Raw genomic sequence first — 18371 nt, 5'->3', positions numbered from 1 at the left:
TAATGTAAGCATGATTCCTTGCAAAAGGTGTCAGTTTTTGTTGCCAGAAAAAAGGGGGAAAACCCTATTAGTATACCGTGACATTGTGTCTGCAATTGTGGTCACAAGATACCTGTAATCGTAAACGAATGGTAATTCCCTACCAAAGTGATTTACTTTTCCAGTTCATATTTACATGCCCTCCAACGCGTGATGTATTGCCAATCAACCCCCATGAGCTGCAAGGCATAGGGCAGGGACCTCATCCAGCAGTGGATTGACAAAGGAATGTACATGCACACATGTGCAGTAGGTGGCTTTGGGCATAATGCAAAATAGAGAGACTTAAGGTTGTCTGAAAAGAACATTTCAAATACAACATTGCATGCTGCTTTCACGGTGAACATTACATCATCTCTTTGATGAAATGTCCACAAAGTATGCCAAATTATCCACAACTAAAAAAGCTTTTCACAGATAAGCTGCTGTACCGTGTAAAAAAAAATATTTGGATGTTTCGCTTTGCAAACAGAATATCGCGAACAATTTCTTCAAAAATACGTGGGGAAAAACCTGAGAGTGCTTTTTATTCTGTCATAGTAATTTAAAACGTCGCACCACAGCTGCCTCACAGCCCACGCATAAGAAGGTGCAGACTCACGCACGCGTGTGTGTATGCGTGTGTGTTATCAAGTAGTGGGGAGAGGTGGTGTAGCGGGTAGCACGCTGCGCTATGAACCCGGAGACCCGAGTTCGATTCCCGCTCACGGCCAACACCAGTGACAATTATCTGAACCGATCCTGGGCCTCCCCTAGGTCGACTAAGCCTCAAATGAGTACCTAGTGCAGTGTATAAATATCACCACTAGGGAGACAAAGGCGGTCGGGCGTGGTGCTGGCCACCCACCCCCTCGTGTACCGTTGCGGCCTTCATAGGTGCTCGCTAACAGCACTTGCCCCTACAGTCTGTTAAGGCTATATGGGGGATCTTTGTTATCAAGTAGTGGGGAGAGGTGGTGTAGCGGGTAGCACGCTGCGCTAGGTATCCGGCAGAGGTGGGACAAAGTCATTGTTATGCAAGTCCAAGTCGAGTCGCAAGTCATCAAATTCATGACTCGAGTCTGACTCGAGTCCAAGTCACATGACTCGAGTCCACATCTCATAGGTGGGACAAAGTCATTGTTATGCAAGTCCAAGTCGAGTCGCAAGTCATGAAATTCATGACTCGAGTCTGACTCGAGTCCAAGTCACATGACTCGAGTCCACACCTCTGGTATCCGGTGTACTGAGTTCGATTCCCGCTCACGGCCAACACCAGTGACGAATATTTGAACTCGTCCTGGGCCCTCCCCTACGTCGACTCAGTCTCAAATGAGTACTTGGTGCGGTAGACAAACATCGCCACTCGGGAGACGAAGGCGGTCGGGCGTGGTGCTCGCCATCCACCCCCCTCGTGTACAGTCTGTTAAGGCTATACGGGGGATCTTTGTTAGCAAGTAGCTGTGTGTGCATTCCAGCATAACAACAACAAAAATGCCCTACACAGGCTGCATTGTAATTTACACATCCCGAGAGACAAAGAACGTGGAGCGGTTTATTTCTCCAGCCCTTGTTAGGTTCCTTCCACCGTGCCCGCTTGGTCTTCAGCAAACAGGAAAGCTCACCTCTTCGCTTTTGTGCAGATATTGCCCACCCTGAGTCGTTGTTTAATAGATTTCTGTGTTAAAAAAACAAAGGCCCAACATGTCAGAAGCTGACCTTTTGCTGTAATCTATTAGATGCAGCTACCTGGAGCAGCGTTGGTCAATAATGGATTGGTTCTCTGTTTAAGTCATGTACTCCACCGGCATTCGAGCATTTTTTGTACAGTTCGCGTAAACTTCCAAAATTGTATTTTGGCCACTAATGTAGCTATTTTTGGTCAGAGCCGTAGCGCTATCATTGTAAAATGATGTTTCGTCCTCAATGGTATTTATTCCTTTACACTGTTAACCGACTCACTTTACAATTATAACACTGTTTTCCCTCTCCCTACATACAAATCAATGCAATTGTTGTTGTATGGTCAAGTTGCATACACAATTAGATTACAATGACCTGCTTGTTGTAGAAAGTCCCAGTAAATCCATTTGTCTCATTTTGGATGCTTTGCCGAGAAAGATGGGCCACTTTAACTGCTGCCTTTTTACATGCAGGACAATTATATTTGATGTCAAAATTATGCTTGAGCAAAATAGCTTTTACAGATCAGAATCTGCCTACACGCCAATGTAGAGTTGCATTCGATTGCAATTATGTCAAAGCCAATTAAGATAATGAAAACAAGTTCAGGGAAATACTATAATTCAGTTGTAAATTGTTCATATAATAGCTTCATAACTAACTTGTATTTTTACCTAAGTAATAAACAATTTTCAGCTCTCTGTTAATCCACTGCCGATTGAGGACCTCACCGCGCCATTTCGGTCACAAGAGTTATCTGACCACATGTCAACATGCTGTTTGGCGCAGGTTCGTGAAATGCGAGGCTCAGAACCAGTTCAGATATAGGTGTGACCAGACATCAAACTCGTGTTACTGGTAAAGTCACGTAGAAGGGAAATAATAAAATAATAAAAATAACACATAATAAATAAAATAATTTTATGTTTTATTTTTATTATTTTTTATTATTAAGGGAAATAATAAAATAATAAAAATTTTACTTAATACATTTATTTTATTTTATTATGTTATTATTATGTTTTATTTGTATTATTACAAAATTATTTTATTTTATTCTGTTTTATTTTTATTATTTTATTATTTCCCTTCTACGTGACTTTACCGAAAGAACCAAGAAGATGAATCCCTGCAGTCGCGAAAGCTTTAAATCGAAATCATGGTGCTGGGTTCCTAGCGTGTGGTGTATTAACCGTTGTGATACCGCGACCCCCTTTATTCTGAATGTGTTGCTCCGTCGTGGAATGATGCCTCAACGATTCTTCGATTCAAAAAGACTCGACAAAACTGGCTGAAAGAAACACAGGCTCATTCTTCCCCTATCTCATGTATATAAATAGTTCATGAAGGTCATTGGGAACAAAACAATGGATAATTCAGAAGCCAACCAATCTAGTAAGCAAGATGGTGTGGAAAGGTTCCTCTATCATCGAGCACATACCTACTTCCCATCAGATTCTGAAAAAGACTAATGAATATAAAATACCATTATGCCAAGCGTTTGTAGGCTATGAAAAGACATTTGACTCAGGGGAAATTGATGCAGTCGAGATGGATTGTTTCATCTGGAGACCATGATGGATGATGATAATAATATCATGTCAACTTGTAACGGGCACAGTATTCGCTCACTCTCCAAGAGAGAGAGAGAGAGACTCAGAGGTGCGAGGAACTAGACAAGTGGGGAGACCTTCATCCAGGAGTGCATAGACCAGGGGCCTGCAGCCAAAATAACAGGAAGACATACTTTTTTTTCGAATTTTACGTAATAAAAAAAAACCTCAGCAATTCAAGAACCGCAATGCAAGTGAATACGAGATGGTGGTCCTTCATTACTGATGGACGTCACGAAGCAGCCCTTAAATAGCCGCATGCAGCCCCAGAGCCGCAGGTTGTCGACCCCTGCCATAGACCAGATGAGTCAGTGGGCCACATCAGCGGCCCTCCTTCACCGCAGTGGGCTGCCAGATTGAATTCATCGGGCTTGTGCAACTTATCATGACCCCACGCATCACCCTAGACCAGGGGTCGGCAACCTACAGCTCCGGCGCCGCATGCGGTTCTTTTAGGACTCCTTCGTCATGTTATTCACTTGCGTTGCGGCTTTTGAAACTTTTTTTTTCCGGATTCGAACAAAAAATGTCTCTGCTTTGCTATTTTGGTTGCCGTCCGCTTGCCCAAGGCACACTTAGACCAGGTCACCGCGAGGGGCTCCACGGGCCGCATGCAGCCCACGGAGCCGCCGGGTTAACCACCACCGGTATAGACCATTGGCTGATGATGATAGGGAAGTTTGTTACGTCGTTAAGCGTTGTATTAGTTAACCACTAAGATTAGACATCTGGAAACAAAAGTTTGTTGTGCTTCCCCCGCACCTCCGATTAGCGTGGTTGGCTACGTACGGTGCAAAAGAAGTTCAACACACATACATACAAAATGGAAGGTTATCAGTTACACAACAACACGATGACAAAACCAGCAGATTCACAAAACCAGCAGATTCACAGGGATCAACAACTGCATTGCAAGCCAATGGCACCGATCAATAGATGGCTCCCTCTCATGCATCATATCCACCGCGGTGGGCTACTGTTATTCATATGGCTGCTATGAAATTACATTTAAATATTTCAACACGTTTGGGGAGGATCCCTCGGAAACCTAACGTGACATTAAACCAGAAACAAGATTGGTTTTGCTTTAAGCAGTGCATGCGTGAAAGTGTTTAGGGAATGTGTGCTGGTATAACATATGTCGTGGTCATTGATGGTTATAACAGATTTCCTGTCAGTGTCTAATAGGTGTGTGATCTGCTTATAATGTTTATGTTTTGTGTATGATTAATGCTGTGAGAGGAGAGGAAAATAGCCGCAATGATGTCGTACATCTAAGAAGCCTGAGAGTTTGAATTAGTCTGAGTAATGCAAGCACATTATTATGATTCCTAATATAATTCTTGAAAGCAATTGAAGACATTGACTTCACGTAAATTCGTCAAAATAGGCATGGAATTAGATATTGTCCCGTCGTAATAACTGCCTTGAAGCCTGCTTGAGCAATCGTGGTCCTATACGGCCCACTCACATTCACTACCCACTGACGAGTTCACTCAATCTACTTGAGGAGATGGAGAACAGGACAACTACTGATTAGTGTATGTGTTTTTTTAAAAATCAATTGCACTGATCATGTACATCGTAAATGGTAAAGTTAGCGATTGTAAAGATAGCAGCAGCGATGTTGATTCACGAGATCCCATTCCGATCGATTTTCCGTGCATTCATGTCCAGTTGTTAAAATTAGGGAGGTGGGTGTCTAACAGCTGTGATCGAATTATTAAAATGGTGCTGTTTCTAAGGTAGATAATAAGGCCAAGATAATCAAGACTATAAAGCAACTTAAATTATAAAGTTGGTTAGGTCTTTAAAATTAAAATTGAGGCCTAAATGTAATTTCATATATAGACAGCACATTACCATAAACCACTTAAAAGATTAAAGATGTAGCTTGGAATATTGCAATGGGAACATACAATGAACAAAATCATGATTTAATTTGAAAAACTAGCTTGGTAAAGAGATACTGTAGTGTGATAGTGATTACATGACATTTTTCATTTACATAAAACGAATGTATTGTATTCCTAGTGATGGTACGTCTATTGTGCTCAGCGTTATCTTACAACAATGGATAGCTATGTGAACATTGACAACACAAATACATGTTCCAATAATCGCATTTCAAAAGAACACACAAGACTATCACCATCAAAAGCAATAGTTACTCTAATAAATTCCAAGAGTCGAGAAACATAAAAAATCAAGCTATTTCTTAAGCACACAATAGACCTATTGTTCCGTTTTGAACTGCTGAAATATTTGAAAATGTTAATATTTGAAGACCATACAATTATAGATTTCAGCTCTAACCTTCATTAAGTTGGATGGTACGGGCAAAGCACTTTCATCTAAAGTGTAGAAAACGGAAACATTTACCACGGTCGGATTTTTTGCACGAGTAAATGTTGAAATATGGACGAAATGATTCCCTAGCAAGGAATACGAGAGATACATTCATTGTACAGTTATTCCCATGAGAATTGCCTTTGCATAAGAGGCAGTCGATACACTGCATGATGTCTGCACACACTGCCAGACAGCCACCAAAAAGAAAATAACTATATCTATAAAGCGAATATTGTTTTTTTTATTGGCTTTGCTTACAATGTGAGCAAAGTTTTACAAACTGTCTGGACAGGTGGTGCAGAGGTAGGGCTCGTGGCTTGCGATCAGAAAGGAAATTAGTTGTTTCGACGATTCATTTCACTGGGGTAATTAAAATGAATACCACCTTTTGGGAAGTCAAGAGAAAATCGCAAAAGTGATTGGAATACTTGAATCGTATGGGGTGACTGGCCTCTGGCATAGGGATGTGGAATTTCCACCACTGGATCAAGGAGCTGTTAAGCAGAAAACCACGTAGACTTTTCAATTGTACTATTTATTACAAACACAACAAATTAATACTCTTTTAATTTGCAATTGATGACATCTCATTATTGACGGGTAGTAGAATTAAACCTGGGTTTCTCGTTGTTTGCTTAATTAATTATACTTTTGTTATTTATTATGGAATTACAAAGGATTGGATTTATAGCCGTGCATGTAAATGGTATTTAATGTCCTACTAACTATGCAGAAAATGTTTTGCACCAAATATTGTTATATATCAATATTAGTTAATGGAGAACGCTATTTGAAACTACAGTGTATAAAAATGAATTGGAGAAAAAAAATACCGTACAAGCAAGCACTTTAAAGTGAAGCGATAATCACATTCATATTTGTAGGTGTCACTTTTTTTCTGTCAGTTAATTAGTCACTAACATGTCTACAGAACATAGAACAGGTGACGATGCCTGCGTTTTCTGATGAGAAACTTCAGTGCCCCCAAATTTTCTGGAGTATTCGATTTCTTACAAGGATGTCTGGCGCTGATCTGCTGTGCTCTACCATTCCTTAATGAGCAAAGTAATGTGTAAAATCCAATTTACCATCTCAAGGGCCCATTCCTCATCTGCATACAAAAGCGTTTCCCTTCGCAATGATTACCATTTACTTATCGCCAAGCGGACCATTATGGGCAAACGAAAAAGGATAACCACCGTCTAGGTGGAGAGGTGAGGTGAGCCCATGTGCAGGGGATGGATTGTGGCATCTCTGGACCATGTATGGTGCAATATAATAAAGCAATGGATTGCCTATGGCCAATGATAATGATGATATTTGTATTTAAATCAAATAAGAGCATTATGAAAGAGGGAATCTTGTAGGTATGTATGTTGAACTTCTTTCGCATCGTACGTAGCAAAGCGTGCTAATTGGAGCAAGGACAACAAACGGATATTTTTTATACTTTCGGTAAATACCTACGTGACTTTACCGAAAAAACTAAGAGTATGAATCCTTGCAGTCACGAAAGCTTCAAATCTAAAACGGATATTTGCATGAGACATCTGGATTAGAATAAGGAGAGGAAAATAGCAAACTCCCAATGAGTGCAGCATTACAATTAAAATATCCAAAGACAATTGAATATTTAAAAAAAAAATCTCATGGTTATTATTTCTAAACATTTGCATTTATAAATCGCATAAGGTCAAGGTTATAGATGATGTGTATTTAATATGGCACTTTGCTGCAATGCATCACGAAGTGCCTTACAAAATGCAAGATAAATATAACGCAGCAACAACTAAAACAGAATATGGAAATGCAGGAAGGTGAAAATAGAGCACTCTGTGACCGCACACAATCTTTAAGTTGTCTAGAAAAGGCCGCTCGCTACACAACGATGTGCACCTGGTCGGAGATCCTGAGCCAGGCCAAGAAAGCGACTCTGGGAGCAAACAGATGGTGATGCAAATCAACAGCATGGCCAGAGGGAAGCGGAGGGAGGTGCCACACCGCCACCAGGCCTCTGAAAATAGGATGGCACGAGACACTGACTTCGAAGGAGGAGCCTTCAACAATCGGGTACCAGCGCCACCAAGACTGATGCCAATGAGTCCCAGGGTGATCACGGGTCCAGTGTTGGTGTCACGGGGATAACAAACACTCCATTGATGTTTTTTTGTACTTGGTCCTTTTTAGATCCAGTTTTATGTATTCTATAAGAATTCTAATGCTTCATAAAAGGTAAAACAGACTATTTAAAATGTGGCCCTTAACTGGTAGTAATGCACATTATAGTGGTATAACTTGTTCATGTATGCGCTGTTGAGGTTTATAAACAAATAGTAACAATGGCTGGTTATACAGGATGAATTATTATTTAGACTCAACATGTATACCGATGGTCCTCCCGCTATATTATGTGTGACCTTAAATTGACAGCAAACTTTTATTACTGGCGTGATCTTTCACCAAAAGGTTATGTCATTTTCTTGAGAATGTTTGAAAGGTCATTCAATCATGCATTTACAGAGTTAAATACGGAAAGCCTTATAATGGGAACAATAGCTAGTTTTTTTCGATTTAAAGCTTTCGTGACTGCAGGGATTCATCTTCTTGGTTCTTTCGGTAAAGTCCTCAGGTGAAGAATGAATCACCTGAGGACGGCTGCTTGCGTTGTGGCCGAAACGTCGTGAGAATTATTTTATTATGTTTTATTTTTATTATTTTATTACTTCCCTTCTACGTGGTGACTTTACCGAAAGAACCAAGAAGATGAATAGCTAGTTTGTTATTTAAAAAAAAATCATGATCATGTACATTAGATTTAACAATGTAAATAATGACTAAAGTTATTTGATACATTCCCAAATATATTTAAACTGTTTTACTGTAAAGAAAATGCATTAAAACTTAAGTACATATATTAGATAATTGATAACATTAAATTAAATGTTAAGTTGTGTCGTGAGTAAGTTATTCATCCAATGACCTCTAGGAAACATTTTGAGAATAAAAAAATAAGCACTTTGTCATAAATTATTGCAGAAACATTTGAGCAATCACGTTACACGTATTAATTCTAGATTTGAAGCTTTCGTGACTGCAAGGATTAATATTCTTAGTTTTTTTCGGTAAAGTCACGTACGTAAAAAAATGTAAATTAATAAAAGTAAAATAAAACAAAATAAAAAATCACGACGTTTCGGAAGCAACACAAGCCTCCGAATAGTTACACGTATTGTAGATGTGTATTTATCATAATGCGAAGGGTGGGTCACGCACTGCTCTACAAACCCAGCCGTTTGATTGATTGATTCTCTGCCATGGCTAGCATCAGTGGCGAGTGACATATCAACCGATCCTGCGCACCTCCTCACCAGTGCAGGGAAGTATAGCCAAACCACACTCATCACCAAAGTGGCACGTGGAAGCCTTCATCCAGCAGTGGATTAACCAAGGGCGGCACATTATATGTCAGTTTTATGGTGCAATTTCCGGGCCCTAGCCAAGCTCGGCCGTTGCCAAGCTTACATTTACAAGCAAATTTCTCTTTCATACTCGCACTCTCCTGCTCGCTCCTACATTAACATTGGCTGCTGCGCCCATCTCTAAACCTTTATAAACAGCCTGCCGCGGCAGATTCTCCCTCTTTTTCACCTGAAGACGGTTGCTTGTGTTGCGATCTAAACGTCGTGATCTATTATTTTTTCTACCTATGTGACTTTACCGAAAGAACCAAAGAGTAATATGCTAAGCCTTTAAATAATTTCTCCTACATTAACATTAGCTGCCCCGCCCATCTCTAAACCTTGATGAACAGCTTGCCCTCAGAGGCTAACCTCCCAGTTCCTGATGACGACCGCTTGTGTTGCGATCGAAACGTCGTGATATTTTTATTATTTTTATTCACTTAATTTTTATTATTTTGTTATTATTATTTTTGTCTATCTACGTGACTTTACCGAAAGAACCATAGCATACCTTTAAATCATATTTTGGACTCAAGATAGGTATGCTTGACCTTGGTATTCTGTATGGAGATCCCTCCTTATAGGGACCACCAAATGAGGAGATAGCCAACCAACCTGCATACTCCTAAGGCCACTCAGTTGGATGTCCCATATACAGAGCTGGCCCACATTTGGGGGTTGTCATTGCACGTAGTTTGTCAATCTGTGAATACAATTTCAGCATTGCTTTTAATAATAAATGCGTTATTACCCATTGAGGTATTACCATCATTGCATTTTTACATTGGTTGTTTTTTTTTCTCGATTTAAAGCTTTCGTGACTGCATGGATTCATATTCTTTAAAATAAAAAAACATGTATTATTATTTTATTATTTCCCTTCTACGTGACTTTACCGAAAGAACCAAGAATGTGTTTTTTTTTTCATCTAAAAATTTGTTCCGAATTTTAAAAGTTATTAAAAAAATAATTGTATTTCATTAGCCGTCCAGTACATTAAACGGGATTCTTCATCAAAATCGTTTATTTTGGGTGAATTTTGTCGAGCAGAGCAAATTTAAAAGGTACATTCTCCGCAGTTGCCGAGTCACAGTCGTCGTTATTTACAGGTGAACCGTCCGATACAAATGGCCAATTGAGCCACCCCCGTGCCTCCTCTCAAAACAAGCCTCGTGCATTTTTGCCCGTTTCCTCAATTTCATCTTCACGTAATTAACATGCTCGTTTTATAGCCCAAAGGATTAATTGGGTTCTAAACAAATGGCATTTTTTTAATTGTCTTTATTTCAAAACCACGAAGCTTTCCATCTAATTATTTGGCTTATTCACCAAGGAACCTGAAGCAAAATAATGTTCTCGCTCAAAGGCTACCTTTGCAGAGGATAGAGAACAGTCTGTGGCTCTGTGGCATTTGGAAACAACTAGAAATAGTTTATAGCTGCAATATTTTGCACAGCAGGGGAAAGGAAGTGGTGAAGAGAAAAATAAAGGTAATAAAAATGTCATTTTCCATTGAATAGAGAGAAGGAAGGTAACTAAATTAGCTTTTTTAATTTAAAAAGAGATTTCTTTGTTCCCTGTAATATGTATACAGTGCAGCATGGAACTAATTGATGCAACCCCAAGAGAAAATAGCAAACTTTTAATTCCACAGTTTAGAATGAGAATATTAATCTAACAGATATGTTATTGTTTAAAAAAAATTATGCGTTATGCTCAAAAATATCCACAAAATTTTAAATATGAAGGGATGTACGGTATACTTTCGGGCGCAAGACAATATGTAAATGGGTAAAAATGTAATTTCAGTTTTCTTTGATCACCCCATCCTCTCAATTCGTTACTTTTTGGATTCTCATTCTAATCTGTTCATGTTTACTGCACATTGAATCATGGTCCTCTTCCTCCTCTTCTCTGTGTCTGTGCCACGACACTACGACTCGTCGTGGATTGCATGTTATGCATGTTATGCAATACACGAAAAGGTATTGTCTTTAAACTCACAGTGCTTCGGTTTAACCAGTTCAACCAGGTCAATACAACCAGGAGGCTTGATCTTGAATTTTACAAACTTGACTTTTGACTGGCACCCGGGAAGACAACAATTCCATCCCCCTATATATTCAATTTCTATGCACGCTAATACATGATGAGCGTTTTGTACGTGTCATTACGTATCCTCCACATGCTGTTATCGTTTTAATATCTGCATTCATTTGGTTAATATGGAATAGTTGCAAAATAAAAGCAGTTCATTGCTAAGTACGCGGAAAATTTGCAGAATTCTTGTTTTACATATTGCTCCTTAGAATAGTATAGCTTGCCAAATATATACAGTTATGGGTAATGCAGCATTGGGTATGATATACATATGAAGTACCGGTGATGACGCTGGACACCCAGGTTGAGGCACACGTATATTTATTTCAGCTTATCGGTACAGGACAACACTAGAGGGGGTAGCGGCCCCCTCACCCGGATAACTGGGGATACCCCCTAGCTAATCTCACCTATCCCCAAGTCCTCCTCTAACGAGCTAGGGGAGGCTAACTGGCCCGACACTGGTGAGTCGGGCTACGGTCTCCGGAGTCCCAGGGTCTAACCCTGGTTCACGGAACCACGCCTCTGGCTCGCTCCTCTGCAGCCCTGACAAGGGCGGCGTCGAGGGGAGTCCAGGGCTCTAGCTAGAGGATCTTCACTCTTCCTCCTTCGTTCCCAGACTGAGCCCCGAGCTCTCTTTGTCCTCCCCCTTTATACCCCCCCATCAGGATCACAACCCCCCCAGGCTGCCCGATGCGGACGTCGCTGCGGGCACCCCCCCCGTGTACTCCCGTAACTCCGCCCACTGTGTTTGTTACCCATTGGATCGTATGCACTTACAGCCCTCCCGTAACAGCCCTACATCACCCCCCCCATTACAGCTCGCAGCCGTCCCGGCTGCAACAATTCCAAATAAAGGAACAATTACCCCTCGACCCCGTGTGTGCCTCATTTTTTCAACAAAATGCAAATAGAAGAACAACAACAAGAACAACAACCATACCCCCGAAAGGAATGTCCGACGCACCCCCCCCCCGCATAAATACGAAATCCGTAAGCACGTATGTACAACTAGCCAGGAACTCCCCCATCACACACAGCACACCCACGACACACAACGCACCCACAACACACACAACACACTCAGTGTGCAAGGAGCACACCACCGACGCAGCATACAGTAACCATGACACGTGAAGGAAAATAAATAAAAAAAGTTTTTTTTTTTTTTTTTTTCTTCCTGCTGTATATTATAAGAGTCTGCGCATTTTAGCGCGCGTCCTTGCCGCAGGCCCGTCACACGGGGCAACCCCGGACGGCGGACCATCCGGTGGCGGCTGTCCCATTCGAGGTGAGGTCGCGATTGAAGTCGCGCGACTGTCGGCATCACCTGTGGGGGTTCCAGGGCGTGAGCCCGTCATTCCCGGTGCACCTGTGGGTGGGACAGCCGGCAACACATCAGGCGAGAGCAGCGACGGACCCTCCGAGTCGGTCGACCCCCCACATGCTTGGCCTCGCGTGCGTGGCGTGGGCCCCCGCACCGCAACAAACGGCTTCAGCCTAGAGGGGTGTACAAACCACCGGCGCCTCCCCCATTGGATTCGAACGCACTGAGGCCTCAAAACCTCAACAACCTCGACGGGGCCCCGCCACGGGCGTACGAGTTTAGAGGAGGTCGCGAGTGGTACCTGGGGACAGTGCAGCCATGCCCTGTCCCCCGGCTTCCACTGCAGCACGTGCGCGCGAGCCAGTCTGAGGCGCTCGTTCGCCTTCTGACGCCTGTCAGAATTTAGCCTCGCCGCATCCCGCGCCTCAGTCAGTTTGTCAAGGTTAAATTTAACGTGATCGTCCAATTTAGATTTGCCCAGCGGCACGGGGATCTGCAACTGTGCCCGAACAGGTGGGTCGGGTTCGCGGCCATACATAAGAAAGAAAGGTGAAAACCCCGTCGCAGCATGGGGAGCCAATCTGTATGCCGCTAGAACCCCTTGAATTTGTAAGTCCCAATCAGCCTGTGAGTCCGAAACTTGCTGCGACAACATAGACGTGATGGTGCGATGCAGACGCTCGACCATCCCGTCCGTTTGCGGGTGATAGGGGGAGGTTCGAATTTTTTTCGTTCCCAGGAGATCACAGACTTGTTTTAGGAGTTTCCCCGAAAAATTTCTACCCTGGTCGGTCAACAACCGCTCCGGGGCACCTTTGTCCATGACATAACCTTGGACAAAGGCGTCGACGATGGCTGCTGCCGACTGATTCGCCAAGGGCCAGGCCATAGGCCAGCGCGTAAAATATTCGACCCCAGTAAGCAAATATTTATTTCCCCTGGAGGTGGCGGGGAATGGCCCCAGAATATCCAGTGCGACCAGTTCATTTATTCTGGAGACCTGGATGGATTGCAAGGGCGGGTTCGACTCCCGTGCCGGTGGTTTGCGCTGCGCACACTGAGGGCATGCCGCCAACAGATCAGCGACATCCCTTGTCATACCCGGCCAAAAAAAATTCAGCTGGAGCAAGGCGAGTGTTTTCTGGGTACCTAGGTGGAGGAGGCGCTCATGAGCAGCCCACACCACCTTACCTCGTAGGCCAGAAGGGACCACCAGCCGGTGACGCTGGGATTTCCCGTCCCAATGCATAAGCAAGCCCGCATGGGTTTCCCATGCGTCGGCATGACCCGTCACACGCCCCCTCTCCCCGGCGCGACGACGCAACGCGAGGAGGGAGGCATCCTCCAACTGGAGGCGCCCCCATTCATCAACGGGCAATCCAAGCAGGGAATCTCTCCCCTGTTCGGCGATATCAATGGGGACTACCGTTTCATCGTCGGCGGCCGCCGCCAGGACCGGAACCATCATGTCCCCTACTGGCTTGCAACGCCCCGACCCCAGGAGACATGCGCATTCGGAGGCGGTTGGCATCCGTGACAGAGCGTCAGCGTTGGTGTGGCGAACGCCCTTACGATAAGTGGTTTCAAAACTGAAATCCTGGAGGACCTCCAGCCATCGGGACAATTGTCCCGATGGCTGTTGAACCTTCAGGGCGTACTGCAGTGCCGCATGATCTGTGCGGACGGTGAAATGCCGACCGTACAGATATGGGCGATACTGTTGGATGAAATAGACAATTGCCAACAGTTCCCTACGGGTGACACAATATCTTTGCTCCGTTGGAGACAACACCCGACTGCCGTACGCGACCACCCGTTCCACGCCGTCAACCACCTGGGAAAGCACGCCTCCAATACCCGTGTTGCTCGCGTCGGTGTCGAGCAAAAACGGCCTCGAAAAATCTGGGTAAATCAAGGGAGGAGCCTTCACCAGCGCGTCCCGAAGGGAGCAGAAAGCAGCTTCCTCATCCTGACCCCAGTGGAACCGAACCCCTTTAGATGTTAACGCGTGTAGGGGTTTGGCAATCGTTGCAAAATTAGCGACGAAGCGTCGGTAATATGATGCGAAGCCAATAAAACTCCTGACCTCTCCCACCGAGGTGGGAGTCGGCCAGGAGCTGACACACTGCGTTTTGGCGGGATCGGTAGCAATACCCGAGCGCCCTACGATGTGCCCCAAATAACGCACCGACTCGCGTAACAAATGGCATTTTTGGGGCTTAAATTTCAAATTAGCAGCCCGCATCTTTAGGAAAACCGCCCGCAACCTCTGGAGATGTTCATCAAAAGTTTTACCAAAGACAATAACGTCATCCAAATAAATCAGGCACGATTCCCATTGCAATCCAGCCAAAACCAATTCCATCAATCGCTGGAAAGTTGCCGGCGCTGAGTGTAAGCCCATCGGCAACCGGTTGAATTGGAACAGGCCGTGCGGTGTACGGAAAGCAGTTTTAGGCTTAGAATCATCGTCCAGAGGAAGCTGCCAGAATCCCGAAAGTAAATCTAGTGTGGAGAAGAATCGCGCTCCCGCCAAAGCGTCCAGCGATTCGTCCATCCGTGGGAGCGGGTATGCGTCGGCAACCGAAATTTTATTAAGGCGCCGAAAATCCACGCAAAACCGCAACGAGCCGTCCTGCTTTTTAACCAGGACGATCGGCGCTCCCCACGGGCTGGTGGAGGGAGAAATGATGTCGGCGGCTAACATGTCATCAACAGCCGATTTGACATGGTCCTTTTCGGCGGGACTTAACCGAAACGGATTTTGGCGAATTGGCGCGCTGTCACCCGTGTCAATATGGTGACGCAGCAGGTGAGTGCAACCCAAATCATATTTATCACGACTGAAAACGTCGGAAAATTCCCTCAGTAGCGTTCTAAGCTGTTGGCGCTCTGAATTTGTCAGGTCCGTCGATCCCGCACAAAGCGCGTCGATCCACCCTTCATCGCTGTCCGAATGTGGGAGCATCCGGGAAGCAGTGCCAACGTGGTTCGCGACAGGTTCCTCGCAGGGCACTGGCGTCGCGTGAGCGAGCACCGTCCCTTGAGGAACCACCACCGTCTGCGATCCCACATTGAGGACCGCGATGAAAGGGTCCCCGTCCCCTCTTACGACGGTCTGGGCCGGAATCAAATGAGGCCCATTAACCCCGGCCCTAGACGGTCCCAGCAAAACACCCTGATCCCCTATGCCCTTAGCGAAGGGCTTACGAAGTTTCAGAGGCACTAGCATTTGAGCTCCCGGCGGCACACGAACAGTTTTAACGACGAACGCCGGTACCGTCGCGAACGCCGACCGAGCCGCCGCAGGGGATGGCAGGAACGCCATGCGCCGCCCCGATGGAAGCTCAATGCATCCTTGGTCGATCAAAATACGAATGGGCATTTTACCTAAGAAATCCGTCCCCAGCAGGCACGGAACCGCCAGCGAGGAGGAAACGAAAATCGGCCCCGACAATTTGATGTCCCCAATAGAAATTTGCGCTCGAATCTGTCCCATGATGCCGAGAGAGCCCCCGTTAGCGGCATAGAATGGGACGTTAACCGGCAGTAAAGGCCGGCTTTGTACGGGCAGAATATTGTAAATTAATTCCGAAATGATTGTCGCCGATGCCCCCGTATCGACCAAGATGCGTACTTCTACCCCGTCAATGTGTCCGACCACGGCCGACGACCCTGACGACGCGGCTACCACGCGATGGGCCAACACGGACCACTGTTTGGGCTCGATTTGAGTCCCCGCAGTGATCCGCGTTGGCCCCTCGCAACGCGACATCGGCCCCCCGTTTGTTGTGGTGCGAGAGCGTGCAACGGGTAGGTGCTTTGGCCAAACATGTGTGGTGCCGCGACTCGCCGGGTCATGTTGCTGGAGCTTGGGAGGAGGAGGCCCGGCGTCCCGTCGAGCCGTCGTCCCGCGCTGTCGAGGAGAGCGGCACCCCGAGGCGACGTGGCCCCGGACGCCGCAGTTGAAACACCGCGGGAGCCCCGGTGGAGACGACGGGCGGTTGAAACGGCTTGACCCGTCCCGGGCCGACCGTACTTCTTGCGCCTGTTGCCGTCGATGGTCGACGGCGAAGAGCTCCTCCGTCGGAAGGGTGGCTGCAGCCACCGCACGCCCTGCCGATGCCCTGCTGGCTTTCCGCCGCAGGGACAGAAGGTTGGCGTGAAGGAGGCGCGCCGCCTGAAGAGAGGTCATCTCGGCGTCCTCCTGTGCGACGACAGCGATGTCCAGGTCGTCTGCCAGGAGGAGTATTTTCTCCGTGACCATCGCGTCCACGCCATCGTCGTCCATACGGGGAAAAGCCGTCTTAGCCAGCGCTAGGAGGCTCGTCCTGTATGCCAGGGGCGACTCCTTCTCACCCCGCTTGCGCTCGTAGAACTGCTCTCTGCATTCCGCTGAAGGTCCATAGACCCCGGCCAGCAGCTGTAGTGCCTTCGGCAGAGTAGACCGCTTCTCTTTCGGCGCCGATGTGAGGGCGGCGAGCGCGTCTGCGTCGAGGAGCGCCGGCAGCGCGCAGAGGGCTTCATCGTCGGACCACCTTGCCATTTCTTGGTGGGCGATGAAGCGTCGCTGGAAGCCGCCCCAGTCGCCCTCTGCACCAACAAATTCTTTCAGCGGAGGCAGCCGTTGTTGTAGCGCAGCGTTCGCCTTGGAAGTCTGTAGGCTGCTATCCCCGGGACTCGGCTGTGCGTCGGCGCGAATGGCAGATGGAATCGCCTGTCGCGGATGTGATGACGCTCCCTCCGCTGGAGATGACGCAGCTGTCCCAGCGAGAGCGGTGTCGGACCCAAGGTTGAGCCCGGCCACGCCCTCCGCAGCTGCCGTGACGATGGCGGGAAATTCAAAGTTTGAGTTTTCAGAAATGGCGGGAAGGCGCTCAGGTTGACGACTCCCCTCGCCCCGTGGTGGACCACCAGCCCCCAGCCGCGTGATGTTTTCCAGCGTGGCGGCAGCGGCGTACAGTAGCTCCGCCAGTCTCTCGTGAGCCAGCCGTAGCGCGTCTGGCTGCGGCCCCTCTTCATGCCGATGCCCCGGTAGGAACGCGTCGGCCCCCGGCTGCGCCATGTCTTGGTGAGCCGCCTCGGGCTCAACGACTTCAGCAGTGTCCTCCTCCGGTACTCTGGCTCGAGCTGTCTGACGTGTTTCCATGTCCGTAGTACTTCTGACACCAGATGAAGTACCGGTGATGACGCTGGACACCCAGGTTGAGGCACACGTATATTTATTTCAGCTTATCGGTACAGGACAACACTAGAGGGGGTAGCGGCCCCCTCACCCGGATAACTGGGGATACCCCCTAGCTAATCTCACCTATCCCCAAGTCCTCCTCTAACGAGCTAGGGGAGGCTAACTGGCCCGACACTGGTGAGTCGGGCTACGGTCTCCGGAGTCCCAGGGTCTAACCCTGGTTCACGGAACCACGCCTCTGGCTCGCTCCTCTGCAGCCCTGACAAGGGCGGCGTCGAGGGGAGTCCAGGGCTCTAGCTAGAGGATCTTCACTCTTCCTCCTTCGTTCCCAGACTGAGCCCCGAGCTCTCTTTGTCCTCCCCCTTTATACCCCCCCATCAGGATCACAACCCCCCCAGGCTGCCCGATGCGGACGTCGCTGCGGGCACCCCCCCCGTGTACTCCCGTAACTCCGCCCACTGTGTTTGTTACCCATTGGATCGTATGCACTTACAGCCCTCCCGTAACAGCCCTACACATATATTCAAATAGGGTTTCCATACCTGATATTAGATTTCAATTTTATGAAATTATCCTCATTATAGAATCATCTATTACCTTTGAAGAAATATATTTCATAGAGGGTATAT

The 18371-nt window shown here is 46.4% G+C and overlaps 1 protein-coding gene across 2 annotated transcripts in view; it reads left to right on the top strand.

The window, feature by feature from the left end:
- LOC144717603 (dedicator of cytokinesis protein 1-like) overlaps positions 1–18371 on the top strand; it is a 214263-nt gene that overhangs the window by 47602 nt on the left and 148290 nt on the right. The window lies entirely within an intron of this gene.

The sequence above is a fragment of the Lampetra planeri genome, chromosome 4 (assembly GCF_965212315.1).
Source record: "Lampetra planeri chromosome 4, kcLamPlan1.2.h2, whole genome shotgun sequence".
Lineage (NCBI taxonomy): Eukaryota > Metazoa > Chordata > Hyperoartia > Petromyzontiformes > Petromyzontidae > Lampetra > Lampetra planeri.
Note: the sequence above shows the minus strand (reverse complement) of the source record. Positions and strands in the feature narration are given on the sequence as shown.